The 27276-nt window shown below is 41.5% G+C and overlaps 1 protein-coding gene and 1 long non-coding RNA gene across 8 annotated transcripts in view; one reads left to right on the top strand and one right to left on the bottom strand.

Annotated features, from left to right (window-relative positions):
- ARID1B (AT-rich interaction domain 1B) overlaps window positions 1-27276 on the top strand; it is a 406097-nt gene that overhangs the window by 11861 nt on the left and 366960 nt on the right. The window lies entirely within an intron of this gene.
- LOC309634531 lies at window positions 10232-19329 on the bottom strand. Its single transcript, XR_014248186.1, has 2 exons — window positions 19250-19329; window positions 10232-18942 (listed from the first exon to the last, which is right to left on the bottom strand). It is a non-coding gene; the product is annotated as an uncharacterized lncRNA (long non-coding RNA).

The following is a 27276-nucleotide window of genomic DNA, read 5'->3' as shown; positions in this document are numbered from 1 at the left end:
TTTGGGTATCATACAGTGATTTTTCTCCTAAAGAAATGACTTTATAATATCAGTATCATGAAGGATTTAAAATTCAGTTCATTTACCTTCACTGTATTGAACAGCCTTCGGAATGTCAGGGCTTTGGGACTATAGATTTATGTCAGGGTAGCGAGACCTGGAGCATCAGGCAGATGTTTGTGGAGAGCCTACTGTGTGCTTGGCCGTTTGTTGGATGATGGATCCCTTGATGAGAAGTCCTGCCCTTTGAGTAATTGACGGTGCAGAGACTAAGGACAGGTAGGCATGCTGCACAATACAGTGTAAACAGTTTAGGTGGGACAAGTTTAGATGTTAGAGGGACACCTCACGGAGACCGGGGTGGGGTAGGAGTAGGAAGGCTGTGTAGTACAGCAGGTCAAATAAGCTAAGACCTGCTTGAGGAGCAGAAGTTGACCACGTGAAGAGGCTTGGGGATTAAAGCAAGGGCAAAGGCAAGAGCTGAAGGTGTGCAGGTTAGAGAACCTGAAGGCTGGGCATTTACTACCTGTGTGACCCTGGGCAAGTCGCTTCCCCTCTCTGAGGTTTGTAGCTTCCTCATTTCAAAGGGATGGGAAAGAATACTTAACTCATGGAATTCTTGTGAGAAGTAGATTTGATAAAGTACTGGTATACTACCTGGCAAGGAAAGGGATGTGTGATAAGGAATTGAAATGAGTTAGGTGTGATTCTGTATTAGTTAATTTAACAGCCTATTAGTCTTTCCTCTCAGAACAAATAGGTTAATATTCAAAGCTTATTTCGAATCCAGACAGTGTCAGTTTTTATTGCCCAGTATGTCTTTATCTTGCCAGGTGTTTAGGAAAAGTTATGGAGCAATTTATCACATTTCTAAAATGTCTCCTGTGTTTTCCAATTTTTTTTAACAGTCATGTTTTTTAACTGGTAAGGAAAAATAAATTCAGAAGATCGATAATTAGAACATTTAATTTCACCACCATCAACAAACATTTAGTGACCTTGGTGTGTAGTGACCTTGGTGTAGTGACCTACAGGGACACTGTATTAGATAAAAAGATAGCCAGAGAATATTGGAAAATTGTTAAACATCGTGGTGTTCATTGTTTAGCGCAGAGGAATATTCTTAGATTGCTAAGTGAACATTGGCAGTTAACATAAATATAGACAGTTTGTGGGATATTTTTATTTTACTTACTGTTCCATTTAATTAGAAATATGGATTGAATAACTCTGACCTCATAAGCAATCTAAAATTTGAGTTGAAGGAAATTGGTGGTAGGCAGACAGTTTGCAAGTTGATGAAATGGATCTTTTGCTTCCAATTAATTTTTGCCGTATACTAAACAAGTAGTTTATTATTGTGAACTGCTGAAAGTTTTTAAAATTGTAGTAATGTTTGTTACGATGTTGCTGGGTTTGAAACCCTTCCTTTTCCCCTATCTTGGTGCCAACTCCCTTTCACTTCATTTGTCTGGATAGAGACAACTCAGGAAATGCCATGCCACCAGCAGGCAGAGGCGTGCTTTATGAACGGCTTGGTTTCTCCCCTGGTATCCATTATGTGTGGCAAGACTGTCCTTTCTCCTCCACTGAGATGTTTGTCAGAAGTATGAGCACTTTAAAGCAGGAGTGTTTCACTTTTATTCAACCATTCATTAGTGAAAATAGAATGTGAAAAGCAATTTTGTGTTTTGTCTTTTACTGTGCATTAAGTTCCTGTAATTTTCCATATTGCTATATTATTAGTGAAGAGAGAGAGGAGGATGCAGGGAGAAGATGAGTTTTATTTAAGACAGTTATACTCAGATAACTTGAAGGAATGTGCTTTTTTAGTGTAAATACCTTTTCTTGGTGTTTCACGGTTCTTTGAAAAACTAATGCAAAAAAGTTGTAATCAGCTATTAAGGTATTTGAGCCAATTGGTTGTCAAAATGTTGAAGTTTTATTCTCGGTGCTTCTAGAAATTTCATATAAACGCATTTTGTGCAGAGGGAGATGTGCTAGCCTGGCTAAACTGGTAAAGCTGAAATCTGAATTTGATTTGCATATGTGGTATTTTTTAGGGACTCTCAAAGTTTCGCACATGAAATGAACTAGGTAGTGTGTATGGCATCACATGATCAAAATATTTTTCCCCTTGCTGCTGCCAGAAGCTATCTATTGCTTTTCAACAATCTTACTTGTTGGGCATCATGCCAAGATGTTTAAGACAACCCCTTACGTGAGCGGTTCCATTCTTAACTTCTTTGACTGAAGTGCCGTGACCTTCACATATGTAGATTAGCCATGTGCTCTGTGAATTGAAACTTGCTGCCTCAGGAAGAAAGGGTTTTTCTTTTTATTCCACTGGGAATTTGACAGCCATTCATCCCTGACCTGGGCAGAGGTAATGCAAGGAAATTGGATTCAAATGGAACGTGGACAGATAACACAGAGAGGCAGGCAAGCTTACCTCCTTGTCGGGGATGAAACTATCTGTGGTGTGGATAATGTGCTGATGTGAAGGATCTGAGAAGCAATAGGTACACGGGGCGGGGGCGACGGGGTAGGGAGAGAGAAATCAGTGTAGGAGTTATGGAACAATGTCCTTTTAAAAAAGGAAAGCGTCATTATGGGCATTTCTAATTAGTTTTGACTCCACTCTTTCTCTCCTAACCTAAATTTTTGAAGTCTTTTTTGAATTTTTGTTTATTCTTTAATACTACTCGAGAATTAAATAATTTTAATATTGTGGGCAAGCATGGGCTTAAATACATTTAATTTAGACGAGTCTTTCAAAAGTAGAAGTCACTAAAAGGTTGGGGAGATGAATGTATCGCCCGTGTCTAGAGGAATCAGCGTGTTTGTCTTTGCATTACAGAATCTTTAGATGAATTGATAGTCATGGACATAGCTTTACTCATGTGAGAGTCCTTACTCAGTTTTGTAGTGATTAATAAAAGTAATGAACAGTGAATTTGGGGATTTTTATGAGACAAAACTAGATTTAAAGAATGTTTACCTTTGCTCTCTTAGTAAACATACTTGAAATTAAAGTAAAGTTCAGTATAAATAATAGTTGTGACACTTGATTAGGTTGCTGTGATAGAGTGTTGAGAAGGAAAGTTCTTATAAGAATCCTGCAACTGAAGTGGCACTCCAGCCGGTTTCTTAGAAGGAGGGGATGATGAGGGCAGTGTGAAATTTATGAGCGCCTCTGTGTGGCTTTCAGAGCCCAGCCTTTCCCGTGTACATTAGGGCTTGTGAAATATTATAGGTCAGAGCATCCGTTACGGGCTCTGTGGGAGGCCTTGTTGATGCCCAGCTCTCTCTGTGGGGTGCAGAAGAGGACGTCTGTGTGGGGAACACGCTTCACGGATACAGTAGACTAAGAGGGAAGGAAAGTTATCCTTAACTTGAGGAAGACTTGTTTCTTTACCATATGAGGATTAACAACAAAATTGGAAAAAGTACCTGGTCATGATCACACGGGACATGGGGCCTTTCCTGGATCTCTGTTACCGTAGCAGACGTTAGGAGTGACGGTCCACAGGCGGCAGGACCGATGCCTGACCAACATCTCTGCACGCAGTTGGGAAGACGGAGCAGCACGTGCGCCCGCAGAGTTACATTAACGCAGGGGTGGCGGCGAGGGGGAGCGGCCTGCCCCCCGAAGACGGAGTAATTCTGCCATTGGAGGAGGAGCAGGGCAGGCACGTGACTGAGGTCTGAGCGGACAAGTGCGAGTGGCCTTGCTGGGGAGCGGCCAGCTGGGTGCAGACGAGGCGGGAAAGTGGCAAGGTGGTAGTGAGTCAGCAACCAAACCTTGAGTGATTTCTCCTTTTTGTAAAGGGTGGCCTGTGTAAGACTGTAGCGTGGCGACACATGAAGCTCTTACGAATAAACTGCTTTCCATTCTCCGCCTCCCAAATAGAGAAATGCAGATTCAGAGAAAAATTTTTAGAAGAGTCCTAAATAATAGTGAGCTACTAAGATCACTCCTCTTACCGAACACCGACTCTGTGTGCCAGGCACACGGCACGGAGTAATTGCAGTCCTCTCAGCAGTCTTGCCAGACAAGTGTCCCTATTTCCTAGACAAGTAAACTGGTAGAATTAAGAAAGTTCTTCAATATCCAGGTCTGTCTGATGCTCAAGCCTACATCCTCTCCGCTAAAGGAGTGGTTCTCAAACCTGGTTGCCTGTCAGATTCACCCAGGGAGGTGGGCAGGGTCCCCAAGCCCCTGCCCCAGGATTCAGATGCTCAGGCTGTGGAATGGCCTGTATGCCCACCTTTCTGCCACCCACAGAGGTCGTTGACAAGCTAGAGGTAAAGTTTAAATAAATAGACTTTGTGTAATCATTAAGACATGTAGAATTACGTTCTTGTAATTGAGCTTTTGGTGTATTTTGGCCCCATAGTCATACCAGACAAAGGAGAGGAAATAATCTGCTCCAAGGGCATGAAGGTGGCTATTGGATTTTTCTGATAGTGTCACTGAACATTAATTTACATCCGCCTGTTGGGGGAAACTCTGTCCCATGATCTGGGTCACTGCTTTAAGTTGAGTTGTCAAGGGAGGCTGTGAAACAGTCTGTTGATGTTTCAAGAGGAGCACAGGTTCTCTTCTGTTTGGGGTTATTATTTGCATGTGGCTGTAACTGAAGTTTCTGGGATGGGGAGGCGATGGACCGGCATGTAGAACAGTGTCTACTAATACGTGCTTAATATTTTTGGATGAGAGAATAGATGAATGTACCGGACAGCATCTCAAGGTCACTTGGTGTTAGGAGTCCAGAAATCTGTAAGTCCAAGAATGTAGAGGAGAGGAAAAGTGACAATCAGGGACCAGAAGATTGGAGAGAAGGGAGGATACGGGCAACTGGAAGAGAGAATTTCGGAGTGAAAAATCAGCAAAATAAAAGTGAATGTCATTATGTGCCCAGAGTGAACTCCTGTGGTGGTAAAAGTTGTAAGACAAACCCCCAAATTAGCATATCTTAATCAGGGTGTTAATATACAGTTAAAAGAACAAATGTAAGGCAGAAAAATCCTCTAATTCTTTGGTGAGGTCATTTCATGACGTTATAGTCATGATTATTTCCTTTTTTGCTGTTGCCACATGGCGCTTCTGGAGTCGAGTCAGTGGTGTTGGGAAGATAGGAAGAGCCCTCCATCACTGGAACTAGTCAAATTCCTCATTTTAATTTGCTACCTACTTAGCTGAGGAACTTCTAGGCTGGCCAGGCCAAAGGATGTTGGGATGGGTCCTGAGACCCTTTTAGTCTTTTCTCCTGCTAACTATGTCTAGTGGTAAGGTACAGTACTGGGAAATTTCCCTTTTATGTCCCCACCTATTTTTCTCTTTTAAAATTTGTCAATCAAACCAAATCTCACAGCTTGGAAAAAAAAATCAGTTTGGCTCATAACCTTGTTTTAGACAAGTGATGTAAGTTAAATTCCACTTAACCAATGCTGCAGAAGTGTTTGAGCATTAGGAAAGTTCACAGTACTGGCTCTGTTCATGTCTCTTTCCTGGGTTTTGAGCTTGTGTTTTCCTCACCTCCTGCTTGATCCTAAATTTGAGGCTGAGAATATTTACAAATGACCTACCTCTACAATGCTGTTTTTAGCTTAGAATTAAATGAAGGCTTCCCTGTCTCTTGTTTCCTATTTTCTAATGATATTTGATTTCGTTTTATTCTTTATAATAATATATCACTACTAAAGTAGTCATGGATTTACAGTTTTTTTGAAGTTACTGCTGACTATACCTAATCCATCTCAAGCAAATGAATTAACAGCCTATTTGTAGGAACCCACAGAAGGAGAAAAACGAAGCAAAACTGGGAGCCTGTTGCTTAGGCCTGTTGCCATGTGTTACAGACACGTCCTTTTCTCTAAGACCCGACCTTTAATTTTGTTTGGTTCTTCAAACTTCTGAAGGGATGGGTGCAGCCACATTTTAATCTTGTTTGTTATGATATAAGGTATGTCTTGCCTAGAAAGCTAACACCTGTCTACCTGTGCTAGTCCTTTCAGAGAATTTCTGCAGGAATGTATCATTCACCTAGTGCTATGGTTTTCAACAGTGCAGCCTTAACATTCTGAAACAGCTGAGAAAGCCCTAAGAAAATACCTGTCAAAATGCTCATGAACTTAACTCTGTCAGAGAAGAATAAAGCCGTTGCCTCCTTTTTCAGGCTTAGATGATAGTTACTTTGTTCCCCGTGGTAACTTTCCTTTTGGCCATATTATAAGTACAAAGTGGAGAAGTTAGTCGAGCAGCTGTGGGGAGCAGGTTCGAAGTGAGGCACCCGTGGAAGCAGACAGGTGAGATGCCATGAGTTCTGCCAAAACACAGGGAGGAAGCAAGCTGTGCTGGCTGGTCCCTTGTGACCTTATGAGGGAATCGGGGGAGAAGCAGGTCAAGCCTTATGTGCCTTGCGTCTTTGAGAGCCTCGGACACCAGTCTGCACGAGAGACAGTGAGTCAGTGATATGGGGACATTTTGAGGGATGCTTTCCATGCCCCAAAAGACCCTGCGAAAGAAGAGTGGGAAGCCAGCGTTGGAGCAGGTGGAAGACCTAAGTTGATCGCCAGCTACCGTGCTACTTTATGTGCGTACTTGACTCGTTCGGCAAATAGCTATTGCTATCTATCTAGATACTGATAGCTATTTAGCACCTACTGTGTGACAATAGTGTTAGGTGCTAGGGATAAAACAATGAATAAAACCCAGGCCCTGCTTTCATAGGGTCTACCTTCCAGTGAAATTTAATCCTAGAGATAGCGGAACCACCCATCTACAGGGCGGTGGTAGCTTTTACGGTAGGATGGCCAGCAGCACAGGGGAGTGCAGAAGAATCGAACATTTTCATAGGAATGAGGCTATATAAGAATATATATAGGGGCTTCCCTGGTGGCGCAGTGGTTGAGAATCTGCCTGCCAATGCAGGGGACACGGGTTCGAGCCCTGGTCTGGGAAGATCCCACATGCCGCGGAGCAACTGGGCCCGTGAGCCACAATTACTGAGCCTGCGCGTCTGGAGCCTGTGCTCCGCAACAAGAGAGGCCGCGACAGTGAGAGGCCCGCGCACCGCAATGAAGAGTGGCCCCCGCTTGCTGCAACTAGAGAAAGCCCTCGCACAGAAACGAAGTACCAACACAGCCAAAAATAAATAAATAAATAAATAAATAAATATATATAAAAGTCAGTTTGTAAAGGAGCCATCGTGGTTACTTCTATCGTCTCTTACAAATGCTTGGCACGCACCCCTCGTGTCACAGGGCAGTGATCAAACGTAGTGTTTTCACTGCCAGTGGTTGAAATGGCCCACGGCAGCCCCAGTGCTGTCCTCATTCCCTCCAAGCTGGGAGGAAGAGGTGGTGCAAACCCAGAGTTCTGGGTCTGACTCCACAGGGAGAAATCACATGGGATGGTAACTTTTTGAAGGTGTTCAGTTGCTTTTGAATCATCCTGTATATTTAGTAACAGGCTGTGGTTTTGGACATGTTGGGTTTGAGATGTGTTCCAAACAGCTAAATGGAGATGCTTGTAGGCAGATGGAAAATAGGGATCTGGAGTAGAGGAGGGTGATCTGGGCCCCAAATATAAATGTGGGTTCTCAGCATGGAGTGTCAGTTGAGAGTGGGTTTCATGAGATTGCCCTTGGGAGCATGCGTGTGAAGAGAGGGGTGCTAAGGACTTTTAGGGGGCATTAGCATTGAAGGAGTGAAAAGGAGCCAGCCAAAGAGTTGTAAAAGGAGGTGGAAAATGCGGGGCAAGCTCCACAGAAGCCACGGAGGACAGAGGTTTCTGGAAGAAAGACCTGCACAGCTGTGGTAAGCACTGAGGAATGGTTAGGTAAGAGTGGGAGTTGGCATCTGGGTCATTTGGTCACTGGTGACCTTTGCAAGAGCGGTCAGGAAGGGGGCAAGCAGGAGGCTGAGGAGTGAATAGGAAATGAGAAAGAGGCTTTGAGATGGTTGGGAAAGGGGTGGTGTTGTTCTGTTTGTTTAAAAATTGGAAAAAAAATTAACTGGAAGAGAGGTAGAGAAGTCGCGTTTGCTGTGCTGCCTTCTTTGTGCCCAGGCGCTGTGCTGGGTGCTCCCGAAATGTCAGTTGACCTTTTTCCTCTCCCAGTGGACCGGGCACTGCTCTGCTGAGGACAGGAGGGCCGTCCTCTTCCTTGTATCCCCAGTGCCCGATGCGTCCCATTGGCGGGACTCAATGTTTGCTTATTGAGGGCCACACATGTTGCACGAGGCCTCGGATTTAATCCTTGCAACATGACTACGTGACAGGTTTTGCCATCCTCATTTTCTAGATTCTAAGGAAACGTCGAATCAGAGGGGCACGTGTACTTTGACCAAGGGCATCAAGTGTTGGCCCCAGGAGTTGAACCTGAGTCAAGTTCACGCGAAGCCCATGCTGCCCTGGTCTTTGTTAAGGGTGGAGGGTATTTCATTAGATTTATAGGCTGAGGGGAAGGAGCCACATTTTTATAAAGATTATTTACAGACATTTTCAGAAAATAAGTTTTGTGATATATTGAACTACCAGTGTGTTTTGGGTGCTTTTGCCACCTTTGGTGCGCTGGGCTGTGAACATGAAGTAGTGAGTCAGCTGGTGTGATGGAGACATCTTTGATGTGTGGAGAGACCTCTTAAAACAGAGGTGATTGCATTTGGGAAATTAGCTGTGGCTTTGGCAGTCATCTTAGGCTAAGGCAGTGGTCAGAAGGAGTATAAGTTGTTCAACGTTTTCTCGTTATTCCCTCTGAAAACTTGTGTTTGAGAGCTGGCATTCAGGATTGGCCACTAAAAATTCTGAAACAGTTTGCTCTGTGTGTATAAGTTACTCTCTGATGTTAAAATTGTTACTGTAAGACAGGTATATGTTTTCTACCACATACTTGTGACACCATTCTTTAAATTACAACTCACATACACATCCCCTTTTGAGTATTACAGATTATAGGTGAGAGTCCCGCCTGGTGCCTAAAACCTCAAAGAGAACCTCATTTGTTTTTCCATTGTACTGAAATATTAAGTATTGAATAATTAGTAATATATGCTTTCTTGAACAGTTACTAGGTGTCAAGCACTGTGCTAAGAACCGTATATGCATTATCTATGAATTTGGTAGTATTATTGTATACATTTTACAAATGCGTAAACGAAGGCACAATCTAGATAAGCTTAAGGCACATATCTAGGAAGTGGCATAGGCTCAGCGCGAACCCGGACATCTGTCTCCATTGCCTTCTCAGATACTGTGCTGTCTGTATTTGCGCTCAGCAGTTACTGGCATGCGTAGATTTAGGTGAGTGGCCTGAATTTACATTTTGGAAGCTGTCATTACAGTAGCAATTTTTTTCTTGCTTTTTGCTTTCACATCATTTGATATTCTATGAGGATATTGAAAAAGTTGATGAAGAAAGATACCTCCTTTCCATAGATCGGATATTATTTGGTTAGAGAGATAGAGAAAATAGAATCTTCCAAGAAGCCGCACAGTAAGTGGTAGGAGTCCCAGCCACTGGGTGAGACTGGAGGAGTTGTGTTCTTGGTGTCCGAGACTGGGACTCCCTCCTTTCCCTGTGGCAGACATTTTTCTTATCCATGTCCCTTCTGCCCCACCAGAAAGGAAGCAGATTTGAACTCAAGGGTATTTCTTTTTTGATGAGAATGTGAAGGGGATCTTTATACTTGGTTTAGCTTTCATTACCATTCCCCCTTCCAAAGAGAAAACTCAGCATCAAGATACATAACATGACTGAAGGATCTTTTTTCCAGCAGACAGCCTTTTTAGCATTAAAAGTACTCTCTAGAACTGCTCTGTCCAGTTTGGTAGCCAGTAGCCACATGTGGCTATTAAAATTAGTTAAAATTAAATAAAATTAAAAATTTAGTTCTGCAGTTGGGCTAGTCACAGTTTAAGTGCTTAAAAGCAAATACAAGGGCTTCCCTGGTGGCGCAGTGGTTGAGAATCTGCCTGCCAATGCAGGGGACATGGGTTCGAGCCCTGGTCCGGGAAGATCCCACATGCTGCGGAGTGACTAGGCCCGTGAGCCACAACTACTGAGCCTGCGCGTCTGGAGCCCGTGCTCCGCAACGGGAGAGGCCGCGACAGTGAGAGGCCCACACACTGCGATGAAGAGTGGCCCCCGCTCGCCGCAACTAGAGAAAGCCCTCGCACAGAAACGAAGACCCAACACAGCCAAAAATAAATAAATAAATATATTAAAAAAAAACAATTTAAACATGATCGCTGTGCACTGCTCTTAGTAAGTACGAAACATGAGCTATTTGAATTCTGGATGGCTGTAAATAGGAAAGGGTCTTGAATAATCATTTTCGAAACTATCTTTGTCATCAACAGTACAGATGTATTGTGATGATCCAAAATTAAAAAGAATAATGAAAAATCCGATGAAACAATATTATAAGAAAGAATTTCTTTCTCTGTTTTGGAGTGTTCTGCCCAGGCTTCTGCCAGGTTTTCTGAGGACCATGGGCACAGGGAGGGCATCTGTGTCATCCACTGTTTTTAATAGGAGAGAAGATGTTGCTGCTGTTTGTACCCAAGCATGCGGGGAGGCTTTTTAACTTGATTTTGTTTTATATCCACTGCAAATAAATGTAAGACTAGTTAGTGTTTTTTTCTTCTGCAACATTTGGAAGGAAGTACTTGATTTCTGTCTGTGTCGCAGTTTGAACTTTAACCGGTGGCCTGGTAGTTGGAATAGGTTATGCATTTTGCTGTGGAAAAAAATCAGATTGCTTTCTCAAGGTTGACTGAAATGTTTTAACTCTTCATAGCAAATGAGGCGTGAAACAAATTGTCAAAAGGATGGAGACAAAATTATCGCAGTACCGGGTGTTTAACTGGCTGGTGATGCGCCACTGAAGGTGTGAGCTGGGCAGATAAATGTGTAAGCGGCACCTTTCTCTTTTTCTCCTACCCGATTTCTCGCAGCTTGTCTTCACTAAAGGACCTAAATCTGTGTCAGAAAAATCACAGCCCTTCTGGGAGTGTTAGATTATAGCGTTGCTAGGAGGAATAATTAAGAAGTACTATAGGCTATGGATTAGAAGAAATACACTTCCTGTTTCCAAACATTTTACTTCACATCATCATTAGATGAAGCAAAAATAAATCTTTAGTGTCTGAAAGCTTGAGTGTGTGTAAAGTATGTCGGTGGTTCTCTGTGCGCATATACTTCGCTATTCATGTGTTGTGCATTGCTGTACTCAGAATAACTAACACCCTTTTTAGGGTTTAGGATTTTAAGAGTTAGTTGTTTGAATAATAATGCTTGAACAGAAAGATAATGAAGTGTTTAAATCATGGACTTTTTACTTTTAGAATATCAATGATAATTTAAGGAATGGCTAGAGGTTTAGTTTACTAGGGGGCACTTTATATTTTTGGCTACTCCTCCTTCACTGTTCATTTTGAAGCTCCTCTTTAGGTCCTTAGGATTTATTAAGAGATAGCAAATAGAAGGTTACAGCTCTCCTAGCCTACTGGGGCTTTTAATTTTGAACATAGATCATAGAATGGCTACAATAGATGTTTCATACAAAGTGCGAGGGGAGAAGTATTAAATTAAGAGAAAGATCATGCATTGGCCTTGTTTTTCTGTGGCTAAGTATAAGTTATTTTTATATTTTTAAGTATTTTTAGCATCTTAAAAGCAAAGGGGTATATGAATATATGTGTACATATATGTTCATGAGTATGTGTCTTATGTATACTTATGTATGTATTTGATATTGGGTTGGCCAAAAAGTTCGTTCGGTTAAGGAATACGTTGTTCAATAAAGTTCTTGGTGAAAATGAAAAAAGCTCTCTTATTTTTACTTGAAACCGAATGAACATTTTGGCCAACCCAATATAAGTACAAATATGGACAACAGTGAAAAGTATAATCCTATCACACTGGCACAGCTGATAGTACTTTGGCATCTTTCCCTCTGCTTGTTACTTCTGATGGATATATATTTGAGTACGACCACTATTTTCATCCTCTGTTTTACTTACTGCCATGGTAGTACATATATGTAAGGGGTATTATCAATTGATTATGCAGCTTCCAAGCAACCGTGTTTCCTTTTTATCAGGCTAACTCCTCCAGTATGCAGAGATGATTGAGTTTTTTTGCTTGTGATTTTGTCCATTTATTAAAAGTCTTTCAGTGAAGATGTAAGAGCCAGCATTTTATTTATGGAATGTAGTCCACCTTTATAAATTTATATAATAGAAATGCATGTATATTTCCTGTGGGTTTTCACATATAGAGGAGTAGTAGGTCTTCAAAGATTGTAGTGGATGCAACTTACCTTTCTAAGAGGGAACCAAAATATTTTCCTTTCCCTTCCCTTTGATTGACTTTCATCTTTGAGCTAACTAGCAGTCTGTCTGTCTGTCTGCCTATTTATCTATATCTACTGTCATCTGTCATCTTCATCCCTCTGTGTCATATCTGTCTCGTATTTACCTAGACTTATCTTTGCTTTTGTTTTTGCATTTCTTTATGAGCTGTCTACCTCCCACGTCAAGTGAATTCTCCGGTTGCTTTCACAGCGTGCTCTTTCTTGCTTTCATTTTGTCTTTTTCTTTTTTTTTCCTTTTCCTTTTCTTGATCAGTTCTTCCTGTCCCTCCTCAGCTCCTCACATTATAAGCTTCAAATTCCATATCCTGCCCTGAGTGGGCATTCATGTAAAATTTTTCCTGTGTCTGTTGTTACTTTTTGCCAACGTGTATTAAAGATCTGGCCCTTTTTATTAATGTCCCTGGTTTTTTTCCTCCTAAAACTGTAAATTTAAGATTAGGCAATATTACTAATTGCCAGTATTTATAAAGAGGCATGCAATTAGAACAAGAGTTTAACAAATGCAAACGTCTTGCTAAAGTTCTCTACTCGCTGACCTTTGACTGTTTAACCAATAATTGCATATTATAACTGTATTTGTTTGCTTTTGGAACCAACATCCCTCAACTTACCCTGAGTCTACGTCTTAGATGCTTTTTCTGGGGTGTGGTGTTGGCTCCTTGGATTTGCATCTGAAGGCAGATTTAGCATAAACACTTGACTCTCTCCTGTCTCTTGCTGGGCAGTATGCTTAGCGAGGAAGGGAGTGGATAGAATGAATAGTCCAGCAAGTAAGGGATTCGGTTTGAGCTCTGCCGCTCATAAGGTGATAAAGTACCTAAGTGCTGGGTGGTTAAATGAGGTAGTATACATAAAGCATATAGAAAGTGTCTTTAAGTGTTGGCTGTTCCTTATTACCGTTGCCATTATGGAGGAAGCAGGTCTATACTTAATCGAAGATCGGGCGTTGATTTGCCTGTAGGAATACTCTCTGCTCTTAGAGCTCTTACCAGAAAACTTTTTATCTATCCAGTGGACACCTTTGCATAGAAAAAGTTTTTTTCTATCCACAGGCCACCTTTGGTTTTATTTTCTTTCTTTTTCACACCTGGATGGAAGAATAAAGTAGGAAAAAGAGTTACATACATTTTGCGACTTTGAAACCTTGTAACGCGATTGTTTTCCAGTTGGAAAGCTCATTCCTAATTTATATAATGGCTACTTTGCCTCTATCACATTCACTAAATTAAGTTTGATGCTGCACCCCAAAATCTTAACCATAAACCTTCTGTGCCCTTATCAGTAAAATGGGGATTATGTGAACTGCCGTGAGGTCCTCGGTAAATGATAAACGCCTGTACAGTGTATCTCAATAAACCTTTAAAGCGTTTTTTTTTTAAAGATTATGGTCTTCAAAAAGTGCTTGTAGTTTCTGAAGTTGAGACACTGTGGCTTAGTATGCCACTCAGCTGATGAACGGGCCCCGTCGATGGCTTTCATGATTTCACCAGAGCTGGCTTAGAGGTGTTCCTGCTCTCCAGTTGTCCTTTGTTCTAAAAACACATTTCCCATAAAAATGTATTTCACAAGTTTTTCTGCACCACATTTTCAACCAAAGTTTAAATGTGGATTGCTTGATTTTACTTAGTAATAACAACTTTGCGGATCACTTAATAATTTCCAAAGTGCTTTTCTTAACCTGGTTCTCACAGTAATCTTGTGAAGTTTGGTTAATATCCCTGTTTTATAGATGCAGAGGCTGAATCACAGTGACTTGGTTAAGGACGCACTTGGATCTCACCTAGATTTTGTGCCCCGATCTGAGCTTTGGCACTGCACACCATCACTGTGGTGTGTATGGTATTTGTTCGATTTACGGACACACTCAGCGTTTAGAGCAGGGGTGGGCAAACTTTTCCTATAACGCGCCAGGTAGTAACTATTTCTGGCTTTATGGGCATGGTCTTTGACTTTCTGCTGAGGTCCCTCTAAAGTAGGCACAGACAGTCTGTGAATGAAGGGGGAGGTTGTGTGTCTGTAACAGTATGGACACAGACATTTGAATTTCACGTAATTTTACATGTTGTAAAACATACTTCTTTTGATTTTTTTCCAACTGTTTAAAAATGTAGAAAGCATTCTTAGCACACTGGTCCTACAAAAACAGGTGGTGGACCAGATTTGGCCCATGGGCTGTAGTTTGCCAACCTCCGGTTTAGATCATGATAAGGACAGGATACACTTTTCCATTTCAGATTCCATCCAGATCTGTCACCTTCCCCCCAGTTAGCCGTCTTTATTTACACAACTCTCTATTCCCTGGGATTTTGGCTCAAGCAGCAGCACTTAGCTGGCATGGAGCTGGGAAGATTTTATGTCTTTCAGATGAGACTGAGGTCCAGAGGGAGTAAAGGGATCACCCAGGGTTGGAAATCCCATTAGCAATAGAGCCTGTGCATATTAAACCAGGGTTCTTAATTCTCCACACAGTGGTTTATTTTGCTTTATTTTTTACTGGCTGTGATTTAATTGTGTTTCTTCATGTTCTAGGCAGTCTGTCAATTCCTTAATTTTCCCCCCAACATTTTGAGTTTTAGTCTGAAGTTATTTTTTTTTTTAATTACTGAAGTGTAGTGCATGAATACATTCTTATGTAGAAGATTCAGACACTGGCAACATGTACATTGAATGTTTAAATTTTCTTTTACTGCTTCTACTTCCCAAAAGTATACACTCGTAAGTTCAGTGTATTTTTTCTAATCTATTTTTTCTTTAAAAATACTGCATATGGGCTTCCCTGGTGGCGCAGTGGTTGAGAATCCGCCTGCCAATACAGGGGACACGGGTTCGAGCCCTGGTCCGGGAAGATCCCACATGCTGCGGAGCGACTGGGCCCGTGCGCCACAACTACTGAGCCTGCGCGTCTGGAGCCTGTGCTCCGCAACAAGAGAGGCCGCGACAGTGAGAGGCCTGCGCACCGCGATGAAGGGTGGCCCCCGCTCGCCGCAACTAGAGAAAGCCCTCGCACAGAAACGAAGACCCAACACAGCCATAAATAAATAAATAAATAAATAAAAATTAAAATGGAGATTTCTTTAAAAAAAATACTGCATATGAACATATACAATTATATAAACATAAACATCCATGTATAAATCATACTATACATATTCTTGGACTGGCCTTTTGCCCCATTGAAGCCTCTTTCGGACACATCACAGCGTGTCTGGGTAATTGTGTGTGTGTGTGTGTGTGTAGAGGTTCTCTTATTGTTTAAGCAGTCACTGAGAAAAACAAAATATCGTTTCTACTGTGGGCCACTGAGCCGTTTTGGAATGTCGCTGTCTGCTGAGGGAGTTGGCCAGGAGGATTTGCCTGGAAGGACCACGAAGGGTCTTTAGGCAGCAGCCCTGCGTCACTTTCTCTTCTGACACCCTCAGATGCTGTCCTGAGCCTCCTGTGTCACTGTGTGCTGTCCATAACAAAAGTTTCGTACAAAGAGTGTGTTATAAAAGTGCAACCTCTTCATCGCTCCGTTAACCCTTGATGCTTTAACTCTATTGTATTCCAAAGCTGAGGCAGAGGGAGGCATTTCAAAGTAATAGAATTTAGTAATTGAAATTTCAAAAGTAATTGAGAGACGATGAGAGCATGTCCTATTTGGAAGGCATCAGCTGGATTTTTTTCCTGAAGTTATTTTCATTGTATCTAGTTAGCTTCAGAAATAAGAGTCGGGAGAACAGAAAGCAGAACGTGTAGTGGTGTGTACCGTGGATCTTGGAATACCTCGAAGTTCTCATTCCTTTTCAGGTACGCTACTAAATAGATATCCTACTCAGATGTAGGTCATAACTTTGTAATTAAAATCTCTAGAAAAAAAAAAGGGAGCCTTCATTGTGTTCTTGGCAGGCTATCACGTGGTGTTCTTGTGAGCGTGGGCTCTGGCCAAAATTGACTGTGACCCAGAGCAGCCCTGGTGCTGAAGTAAATACTTGGAATTCTCTGTAGTCCCCGTACCACAGATCGCCGAGGAGTCACACCTTTTCCCCTTTCATTCTCTTTCATACTTGATTGTTTTTCAGTTGAGCTGAAATTAAAAAATACACCGAAGTACGCTGAATCTCCGTGGTTAATGAAAATTGAAAATAAAACCATCTGTGTTGTTTGTTGATAAGGATTTATTCATTAGTTGTGCCAATTCTTTATTTGTTGATCTGGTTTTAAAATATAAATGAATATCCCTCTTGTTTTTGCTTGATAAAAGAAACTTGAAAAAAAAATTTAGAGCTACTAACATCTCTGATTAAAAAAAGTGTGAATGGTTTTAATTTCCTTGGACTTTGGGGAGACTGTTTTGAAGTTTGTACACAGAAGTTTGTTTTATCTGTGTGACTAATTAAAGTTAATCAAAGTCACATGGCTGAGCAGATCTCTGAACTATTACTTTTTGGAGATTTTTATTCATTGTATCTGATTTACTCAGTTGATTTGCTGTTATTCTGTTAAAAGTAAAACACCAGTAACCTAATGTAAGAAAGCATTGGCCATCTTATTTTTGGGCTCCTTTACGTTGTTTATTCTGTGCACCAAGCTGGTGCATAAAGGCTCAGTGCGTTTTGGCTCTGGACTGCTGAATAGCGTCATGTCATGACTGACCTCCTGACTGTAGAGAAATCAGCACGAGACCCACAGTGAGTCTTTTGGTCTTTGCTTCATATGCTTTGTGAAAGATGTGGCCGTTTTGTACGCAAGATGTTGTAATGGGGTATTGACATTTTATTGACCCAGAAACCTGTGTATAAATTCAGCTGCCTTTCTTCTTAGAAAGAAATTTTACAGTTGTAAAATTTTAGCCCTATTTTAATTTTGAAATCTAGATGAAACATAATCCCTGGAGTGTTCTTTCACTGTTGCAGTATAATCTTTTCATATGATACCTGATTTAGTTGGAAACAAATTAGTAACTATGCATGCTTAAAGGAAGCAATTTAATAAACAGGATTTTAGAGAAACCTAATCAGAATTGTAAAATGATACTAGCGAATCAATTGCATTATACAGAATTACTAGGTTAGATGCAGCTTTTAGATAAGTGTGGGCAAATCTGAGGCTTCTGTACCACCATCGTCAAGAGCATTTAAAAATTTGCCTCTCACTTAAAAAAAGAGGGAGGAGGAGAACTCTCCTTTCCCCTAAATTTATTGGTTCATTCAAAAATGGTTCACAAATAACCATCTCAGATCACTTGGGCTGAGGCCAACGAGACAATACATCTGGCTACAGCTGTGACACGGTCTCTCAAATTAAGTTCAGCGTGCTGGGCAAGGCTTGCCGTTTGGAGTTGGGCGGGGTGTATTATGTGGTAAGGTAACATGAAAAAGCTAAAGAGGTACAGTCCTAAACCTGAGGATTTAAGCAGTCATCTGGGAAACCTGTATGGCTCAAAGCCAAGGAATCAGATTTAGGAGTGAGGTGAAGACTGGCAGGTGCCACAGGCTCTAACCCAGAGACATTTGGCTACCCTTACATATGAGGTATAGGCAATGAGGAGTAAACAACTCCCATTTTAAATCATTTACATCCCTTGTCAGCATATATGCATATACTATTAATAGTTGCCATTAGTTTTAACCACTTATTTCCGATTCACAATTTTGTACACATTTTCTTACATTGGTATCACTGCTAGTACTTGTTTTTTGAGTTAGACTTTACGTTGACCTTTCAGTCATATTTTAATTGTCTTCTTCAGTCTACAGGCATGTATTGTGCTGGGCTCTGGGCAGAAAAATTTAGTACCTACTTGCAAACTATTCTGTTTTATAGATGAGGAAATTGAGGCCTAGAGAAATTGAGTGACTTGCCTCATTTCAGGTCCTCTCGCTGGTGAACGAGAATTGGATTCCTGTTCCGGTTCTGTCTAGATTACAATGTGAGGGGTGTTTTCTTTTATCTTTGTAAACTCAAAGTTCTCTTAGACTATGGAAGAGACTGTTTTTATTCTTTCTGATGATTTCAAAACAAACTTGATGGGGAAGTTGATCCTTGAATCCAGGTTTGAAGGATGAGTAGGAGTTTGCCCAGAAATCAGGGAAGTAAAGAGCCCCCAATAACTTCTGGGACTGTATGTTTTAGGGCTTCCTGTCAGTGAAATCATACAGCACCAACACAAATATTTTGAGCAGTAGCAGGTCCTGCCTGGGAGTAGGTTAGGAGCAGCAGTCTGCTTGGACGTGGAAGTGAGGAGGAGCTATGTGGAAAACATTCTTCTCACTACGCTGTGGATTAGTATTCTTTTGCTGCATAACAAATTGAATGGCTTAAAACAACACATTTATTATCTCAGAGTTTCTGTGGGTAGGGAGTCCAGGCATGACTTAGCTGTGTCCTCTATTCAGGGTCTCAGGTAGTCAGCTGGGCTGCATTCTCATCTGGAGGCTTGGCTGGGGAAGGCTCCTTCAGACTGTTGGCAGAATTCATTCCCTCGTGGCTGTGGAATTCAGAGCAGCTTGCTTCCCAGGTCCACCACAGAGAGAGTCTCTGCTCCTGGGAGTCTCTCACTTCTGGGGAGGCCTGGACCTTCTTTTAAATTTATTTATTTATTTATTTATTTATTTATGGCTGTGTTGGGTCTTCGTCTCTGTGCGAGGGCTTTCCCCAGTTGCGGCAAGTGGGGGCCACTCTTCATCGCAGTGCGCGGGCCTCTCACCATCGCGGCCTCTCTTGTTGCGGAGCACAGGCTCCAGACGCGCAGGCTCAGTAGTTGTGGTTCACGGGCCTAGTTGCTCCGCGGCATGTGGGATCCTCCCAGACCAGGGCTCGAACCCGTGTCCCCCGCATTGGCAGGCGGACTCTCAACCACTGCGCCACCAGGGAAGCCCTGGACCTTCTTTTAAAGGGCCCATATGATCATCATGTCAGGCCCATGGGATTATTCTCAGTTTTGATTAACTCAAAGCCAGCTGACTAGGGATTTTAATTACCTCTGCAAAATCCCTTCACCTTTGCTATAATCTCTGGGTTAGATGCAGGTCACAGGTCTTGCCCATACTCCAGAGGAGGGGATTGCACAGGGGTATGGATACTGGGGCGGGGGGGTGGGGCAGGAATCCCAGGGAGCCCTCTCAGAATTCAGGTTGTATGCTAAAAATCCATAAAAGTAGCAGTGGTGTGTCTTAGTCTGTGGTACTAAACGACTGTAGAGTGAGTGGCTTAACAGAAATTTATTTCTCACGGTTCTGGAGTTCTGATGTCTAAGATCAAGGTGCCAGCGAGATAGGTTCCATTCTGAGGTGTCTTCTCTTTGCTTGTACACCTTGCTGTGTGCTCTCATGACCTCTTTGTGTGTGCCTGGGGACAGAGACAGAATGCCCTGGGCTTTCATCTTGTTACGAGGACACCAATTCTGTGAGATTGGGACCTACCCTTATGACCTCATTTAACCTTTGTTACCTGCTTATAGGCCCCATGTCCAGATAGTTACACTAGGGGGTTAGAGCTTCAGCGTAATTTGGGGGGACACAATTCAGGTTAAAAGAATTTTCTATTCACAGTTCTTTCATATCAAGGACTATTAATCGGAGTAGCTTGGAGGGGAATCTAATGGCTGTTCTAGTCTTCTTCCCCAAAGAGCACCAGTCAGACCTGGGGAAGTCCTGACTCCATCATATTGTAGGGTGATCTTGGGCAAGTTATCTAATCTAGGAGTTGGTTTCCTTCAACTAAAATTGGTTTGTAGTATTAACTACTTTGCGGGATTTTCGTTAGGATTGGCCATGTTGTTTGTGAAGCACCTAGCACAGCGCTCAGCTCGTAGTAGGCGCTCATTAAATGGTGGCTGTTATTATCATACTTGTGCCTTGATATTTCTGTATGTTTTCTTCATCTTTTATTATCTACCTTAAATGATAAATTTCCCATGAATCCTTCCATTTCTTGCAACTGGAAGTTACTACCCTCAGCTGAACTCTCATAGGACTTTCTTTTCCTCTGTCCTGTGGCATTTACAAGTGTATTTATACCTTGTATTATTTATATACATCTTTTATCTCCTCTGTTATGATGTATGTTTCTTAAAGTCAAGGACTGTCTTACACATCTACTTATCTTTCATGGTGCCTTACACATTAATGTTTTTTCAGTTTAAATAATGTTAAATGAATGAGTGGATATGGTCTCTGACTAATTTCTTGCCTCTTTTATCTAACTCTTTGTTTCTTAACCGTTTCTAACTCATGCCTCCTTTTGATAAGCATAAATTTCCTGACACCTCTTCCAGCATTCAGATATATCCTCTCAAAAGACCAAGTCCCTACTCCCTACCTCCCTTGGAAAGATGGCTAGATTTTTTCTGCAAATCTTCAACGATTAATATAGATATATATTTTAAATTAATTAATTAATTTATTTATTTATTTTTGGCTGTGTGGGTCTTCATTTCTGTGCGAGGGCTTTCTCTAGTTGCGGTGAGCGGGGGCCACCCTTCATCGCGGTGCGCGGGCCTTTCACTGTCGCGGCCTCTCTTGTTGCAGAGCACAGGTTCCAGACGCACAGGGTCAGTAGTTGTGGCTCACGGGCCCAGTTGCTCCACGGCATGTGGGAATCTTCCCAGACCAGGGCTCGAACCCGTGTCCCCTGCATTGGCAGGCGGATTCCTAACCACTGCGCCACCAGGGAAGCCCCAATGATTAATATTATTTTTATCAAACTTTACTTTTACATAGTACGTTATATAGATAATACTTCCCTCCCTTTCCAAATGGAACATTATAATCCTGAATGTACATTTTCAACTGCACCTTCCCGTCAGCTTCATTTTTGTTTATATAGCATTCGTCCATTTTCACTTCTGTGAGTTACTGCTCTAAACCATTCCTGACATACTGTAGAATCCTGTCATAGGTAGTAGTGATGCTAGCATTAAATGTTTAGGTGAAGTCTCCACCCTCTTTGCACAGGCTTAAGAGATTCTCTGTGTCGTCCCCCACCTCCCACCCCATTTCAGTTCTTTTGTAATGAAGGGTTTTAAACTGATATGTATTTGAATTTGTGAATCGTATTTTCCAAAACAGTTACATTGTGTGCAGCTTAAGGAGTGATCCTAGGCATCCATTATGCTTTCATAATGCCTTTCTTTCCAGAATTAAAGCACATTGTAGACATGACCTTGGCAACACTTAGGGCATTCCTAAGAGCTAAGTAAAAATTAGAGACCGTTGCTCTTATTCTGCCGGGGAGTAAAATGTGGCCGAGAGGTCAAGGAGGGGCCTGCCCTTCTAAGGCCCCCTGCCCCTCCCCCGGTGTGTGTGCTGGAAAGACTTTGCCTTTACGTTCTCCAACCATGAATTTGTTCTTTCAGCCGGCAATGGGAGAGTGGGTACAGTGTGCCAATTAGCTCTCTTTACCAAGCCAGCAAATAAAACACACGTCGGTCACAAGATAATAGAGCATATTTATGAGGTGATCTTCCTTTTGAAAGGAAATCTGTGGCTGTACATAGGAATCAAAAGTCACTGTACTGAAAGGGAAGTAAATTACCTCTGGTCTCCTGAGGAGGCCTCTTTTAAATTCAAAGTGACCCTTTTAAAGAGGCCTTATTTGGAATTGGATTGCATTGAATGGGGATTGTTTTAAATGAGTCCCCATCTATACTATGGAAATTATTTTATGCCTTTGAAAACAACTTGGTGCCACGTGGTCCACCTTGCTTTTATGGAACGTTGAGGATGTGGGAGATGTACCTGTGAGCTTGGAGGGTGCACAATTTAGGGTGCTTTTGCAGAATTGGGCATTCTTTCTGAAAAGGGAAGTTAATGGTAAATAAAAATAGAATCTTTGGCAGGTTTCATGCTCACATGGGTCCGTTTGAAAATATGACAAAGGTAATGTCTCACTTTTTTTTTTTTTATAAATTTACTTATTTATTATGTTTGGCTGTGTTGGGTCTTCGTTTCTGTGCGAGGGCTTTCTCCAGCTCCGGCGAGTGGCGGCCACTCCTCATCGCGGTGCGCTGAACTCTCCCATTGCGGAGCACAGCTCCAGACGCGCAGGCTCAGTAATTGTGGCTCACGGGCCCAGTTGCTCCGCGGCATGTGGGATCCTCCCAGACCAGGGCCCGAACCCCTGTCCCCTAGCATTGTCAGGCAGACTCCCAACCACTGCTCCACCAGGGAAGCCCCTGTGGTCTCACTTTTAATGACACTCAATAACTTAAAAATTCCCTCTTTCCTCCCTTGTTCTGTACTTGTCTTTTCCTTTTCTTTTACAGGGAAAGTATTTTTTAGCCTAATTTTTATTAATTAATTGTGATGACAGGTTTTTAGGTGAAGACCCATCAATTACCAATAGACTACTAAATATTAAATAGTGAGCAATAACTTAAATATAAAAAGTGTGTAACAATACTAGATACTGTTTTTGAAAGACCGAATGAATGCATGCTTTTGTGTGTTTTGCATATGCTTAAAATATATTTTGGTATTAGTCATAAACTCCTAAAATTTCTGGTCATGCCTTTTTTATTAGAAAGTGTGAGAAAGGCAGAGTATGGGAAATTGCAATGGTTAGCAGTAGACAAGTAGTCTGCCAGACTAATTTAGTGCTGTTCTTTATCTGTCTGTCTGTATCAAGATACGTATTTTATAACATAGGTTAAAATTTAACTCTAGTGGTGAACCTGTGCTTTTACATTCTAGTTGTTATTTTAAGATAGTAAAAATCCTTCATGCCCTGAACCCTAGATTTGTATGTTAATTAATTTAGCAGAAGAGTATTGATATAGTGTAATTAGCATGAAACACTTTCAACTTTCTTTCAGGCTGAAGGGGGTAATGTAACTTCTTTGGTTTTCCTCTTTTATCCTTTCTCCCCTCACCCATTTTTAAAATAGCAGTGCTTTTCATACTGTCAGAATTTCATGTTGTGACACCCTACTCAGAAGTTATGACAGCAGGGTAATGACAGCAACTGCCTCCTGAGAATCAATCAGGCAATTAATTTTGTAAATGAAATGCTGATTATACAAAGCTTCACATGAGAGGCCCAGTGATTAAAATCAATTTAACAAATTGTTTCAGGTGGGGCTTGATTAATAATTTGCCATAAATGCTAAGGATATATGACCAGCATACCTTGTTGTTACTCTTACTATCCAGCTATCTATAAAAATATCTTGTCGTTGCTCTGACTACCCGACTGTATATAAATATCTACAGGTAAGCTAAGCACTGTGTTGTCCTCTCACACTTCCTACAATGGAAAGCTTGCACATGCACACACACACTCACGCACGCTCTTTGGTTGTCTACCTACATAGACCCAGCTAACAACGAAAATGGAATGCATTATTACATTTTTTATATCATGCTAGTTTATGTTTTCCTGTTCTACTTAACAAAACGAAACAAAACAAAACAGAAAACTTGCCCAGACAGCTTTGGGTATGACCAAGTTAAATAGGTTTTTTTTTTTTCTGTGTAGGATGTTTTAGACTTCTCTTATGCTGACATATATTATGTATCTTAAAGAGTGGTATGTACTTTATAGACATCTTTCACTCTTAATTACAGTAACAGCTATAAACATAGTTTGGGAAATGATGTTCTAAGGATGTTAAGAATGGTGACAGTGTAGCCTGGAAATAAAAATGCCTGTTTGGAGCATTATAATCTGAATCCAGGAGAAGTCACACTTGGAATAGGAGATACAGTTGGATGTCTTTCTCACATTCATATATCAAACATTTATTAAGTGCCCGTTGCAAGCCAGACTCGGGATCGGGTTTCATAGTTTTTATTACTTGTCATTGACACATCTAGGAAGGCAGTACAATATTATTTAGGAGAGGATAGCTCGGAGAGGTAAGGGTTAAGGTGCACTTGAATTCTTTTATTTTGGTTTTTTATTAATGAAATAACAGCAACAGTAATTGTTCACCGTGTATAAGTTGGGTCTCTGAGGAGAATTGGGATGAGGAAGACACCATTTCTGCCCTTAAGGAGCTTGTTGAGGAGGGAGACTGACATAAGCAAAGAGTTGCAGTTGGTTGTAATAAATGTTGAACATCTGTTAAATAAGAGAGTCTCAATAGATGGTGGGAGCCCTGAGAAGGCAGAATACTTTATCTGGTGGTACTTTATCTGGTGGAGTAGGAAGAGTTTCTCCAGCTTACAGGTGGCCAAGGTATGTGGGGTGAAGGGCTTTCTAGATGGGGATGTTCCTTAGTGCATGGGCCTGGAGGTGTGTAAGAGGGCTGTCCAGGTTTAGTGTGGGTGAAGACTTGACAGGTGGCAGGTGTGTCACCGGAAGGCGACTGTTGATTGGATGTTGAACTTCTCAGGTTTGAATTCTTTAGACCCCTTTATAGCCCTCTCTCTACCCTTTGACCTTCAGGGCAGTTTATTGATAAGATTTCTGGTCAAAGAATGAGACAGAAAGGAGAAATATCCCTAACGGTTCACATTCCTTTTGACATTTTACCATGATATTGGAAGTTCTGGTGGATGATTCTAGAACTATAGAATGCTAGTACGGGAAGAGACTTACTGTAAGAGTTCATTTCTCAATCCCTCACTTTACTTGTGAGGAGTCATGAGGCTCAGAGGAGTGAAATTATCCAGTAGTAATCATCTCTGACATTATAATTGAGCACTTACTATGTGCCAGCCACTGTTCTGTGTGTTTTGTGTCTACCATGTTATTTAAGACTTACAACCATGCTCTGAGGTGGGTACTGTTATTATCCTAACTTTGCAGAGGAGGAAGCTGAAGTTAAGAGAATTTATGAGATCTGCCTAAGGTCACACAGTAAGTGGTGAGCCAGGCTGTAGGCCAGGCGGCCTTAACTCCAGAGTCTGTGTACTTGACCTCGCTCCACTGTACCGAGCTTCTTAAGGTCCTAAGGCTGGATAGTTGGAGAGTTAGGCTCCCTCTGCAGAGCGAGCACTTAAACTGTTAATTAGTTGGCAGTCTCTGAACCCTGTTTCCTGCAACTGAAGCCTTTGTCAACAACAGTTTTGGGATATTTCTCTTTTTTATTTATACTAAGATTTAAAAATCCCAGATATGTTTTCATTTGGGTAGTTGCTTTCCTTATTTTAAACCTGAGAACTTGATGGAGGCACTGCTAGGGGAGCTGGTCTGCTTATACCCTTTGTAGAGAAGAGGCAGGAGCAGGGTGACATGTGAAAAGTGGTGGTTATAAAAGCACTTTCTGAAACTTATAAAAACAAACAAGGAAGGGTTCTGGGTTAAAAGATGGCACGGCTTGCATCTTTCAGGGTTGGGTTGAGATCTTTTAAAAAGCCTTGTAAGAAACCTGAGGGGGCAGAAGCCTCATTACATCTTGAGGATTGAGGCTGATAACCTGCAGAGGCGATTTGTGAGAAAGGGTCTCTACCAGAGCAGGGTTTTAACCTGGGGGATCCTTTTTTACTTCTTTAGATTAAGTTTTTTTGCGGAATGGAAGCTTCCTAAGAATTTTTAGAAAAAAGTATTTAAAAGTTTGCATTCATTATGTGTTTTGCCAACTTGAGTACTTTTAGGAATAGTGCAGCAACCTCTACCCCTTCCCAGCTCCACCTTATCACGCCCTCTTCTTTCTTCCATCTGTCGTGCTCTCTCTCCTAGTTTTTTGACATTTCCTTTGCCCTGTGGTCCTCCCCACACCGCCCGCCCCTCAGCCTGCCAGAGACCCCTGACATTGCACAGTCATTGGTGTCTCTTGGTTCTGAGCAGCTGCAGACCTCCTTGCAGACCCCTTGTGAGGGGTAATGATTATTTTGTTTGGTTTTCAGTTATCCTTGTCTTTCCTTTTTGCCCCCTCTCCTGTTTTAGCTTTTATTTGGAAGCAATTTCATATTTATAGGAAAGTTACAAGAATAGTACAGAGAAATCCCATATACCTTTTACTCTTATACATCAAATTTCAACATTTTGCTATTTATTTTATCTGTTAATCTACCCGCCTCCCTATCTGTCTGCAGTGTATTTTCCCAGAATCATTTGAGAGTAGGTTGCATACATAGTGCCCCTTTACTCCTTAGTGTCTCTGAGCCCTGTGTATTTCCTGGGAACAAGGTTTTTCTTTTATATACCCCAGTGCAATCATCACTGTCCCGATGCTTAACTTGGAAGCAGTGCTTTAACCTACAGTCCATGTTTTAATTTTGTCTACTCTCCTGATAGCGTCTGTATAGTAATCTTCTTTCCTTTGTTATAGTACCCTGTCTAGGCCTTATATGTTGTGTTTAGCTGCCTTGTCTTTTTCAGTATATAAGATTTGACTATATATGAGTCATGTTAACTTTTTTCTTTGAATAATCGCATTACAGTAAGAGTCAGTATATGCTTTCACTTCATTCATGGCTCTGATAAAGTAGATCTTAAATAGGGCCACGTCTCTGAAAAGCACATTTACACCAGGCGGCTGTAGCCTGTGTATCTGCACAGCAGGCATTCTTTGTCCAGCGGTAGGTAAGTCAATTGCTAACATTCATCATATTTTAATGCATTTTCTTTAATGCCAGTTTAAAGTTGTTACTTTACAAAAATTAATAAAATACTTTGAAAGAGGCACGATGGCAACCATGGAGACTGCTGGAGAAATCAGTACCTTGTCTGTCTGTCTTTAGGTTCGGCTCTGACATGTCTGTGGCATTGTTTATCCATGCAAACCACACATCAGATATCTTTAGAATGATTGTCTTTTTGAGGGCAGTATTATCTTCACTTGAAAGATGGGAAAACGAAGGCTTGGGGCACTGGCTAATTCACCCAGCATATTTCATGGCCAGTCAGAAGCAGGAGAGGGATATGAACTCAGGTCTACCCAATGTCAAACTTTATGTATTTCCATTGTACTACAGAGAGCAAATTGGATTCTGTTTGCAAAATCTGATAATTCGTAGTGGCTGC

Source organism: Balaenoptera borealis (assembly GCF_965194805.1).
Source record: "Balaenoptera borealis genome assembly, chromosome: 9".
Taxonomy (NCBI): domain Eukaryota; kingdom Metazoa; phylum Chordata; class Mammalia; order Artiodactyla; family Balaenopteridae; genus Balaenoptera; species Balaenoptera borealis.
This window is presented reverse-complemented; position numbering and strand designations above follow the sequence as displayed.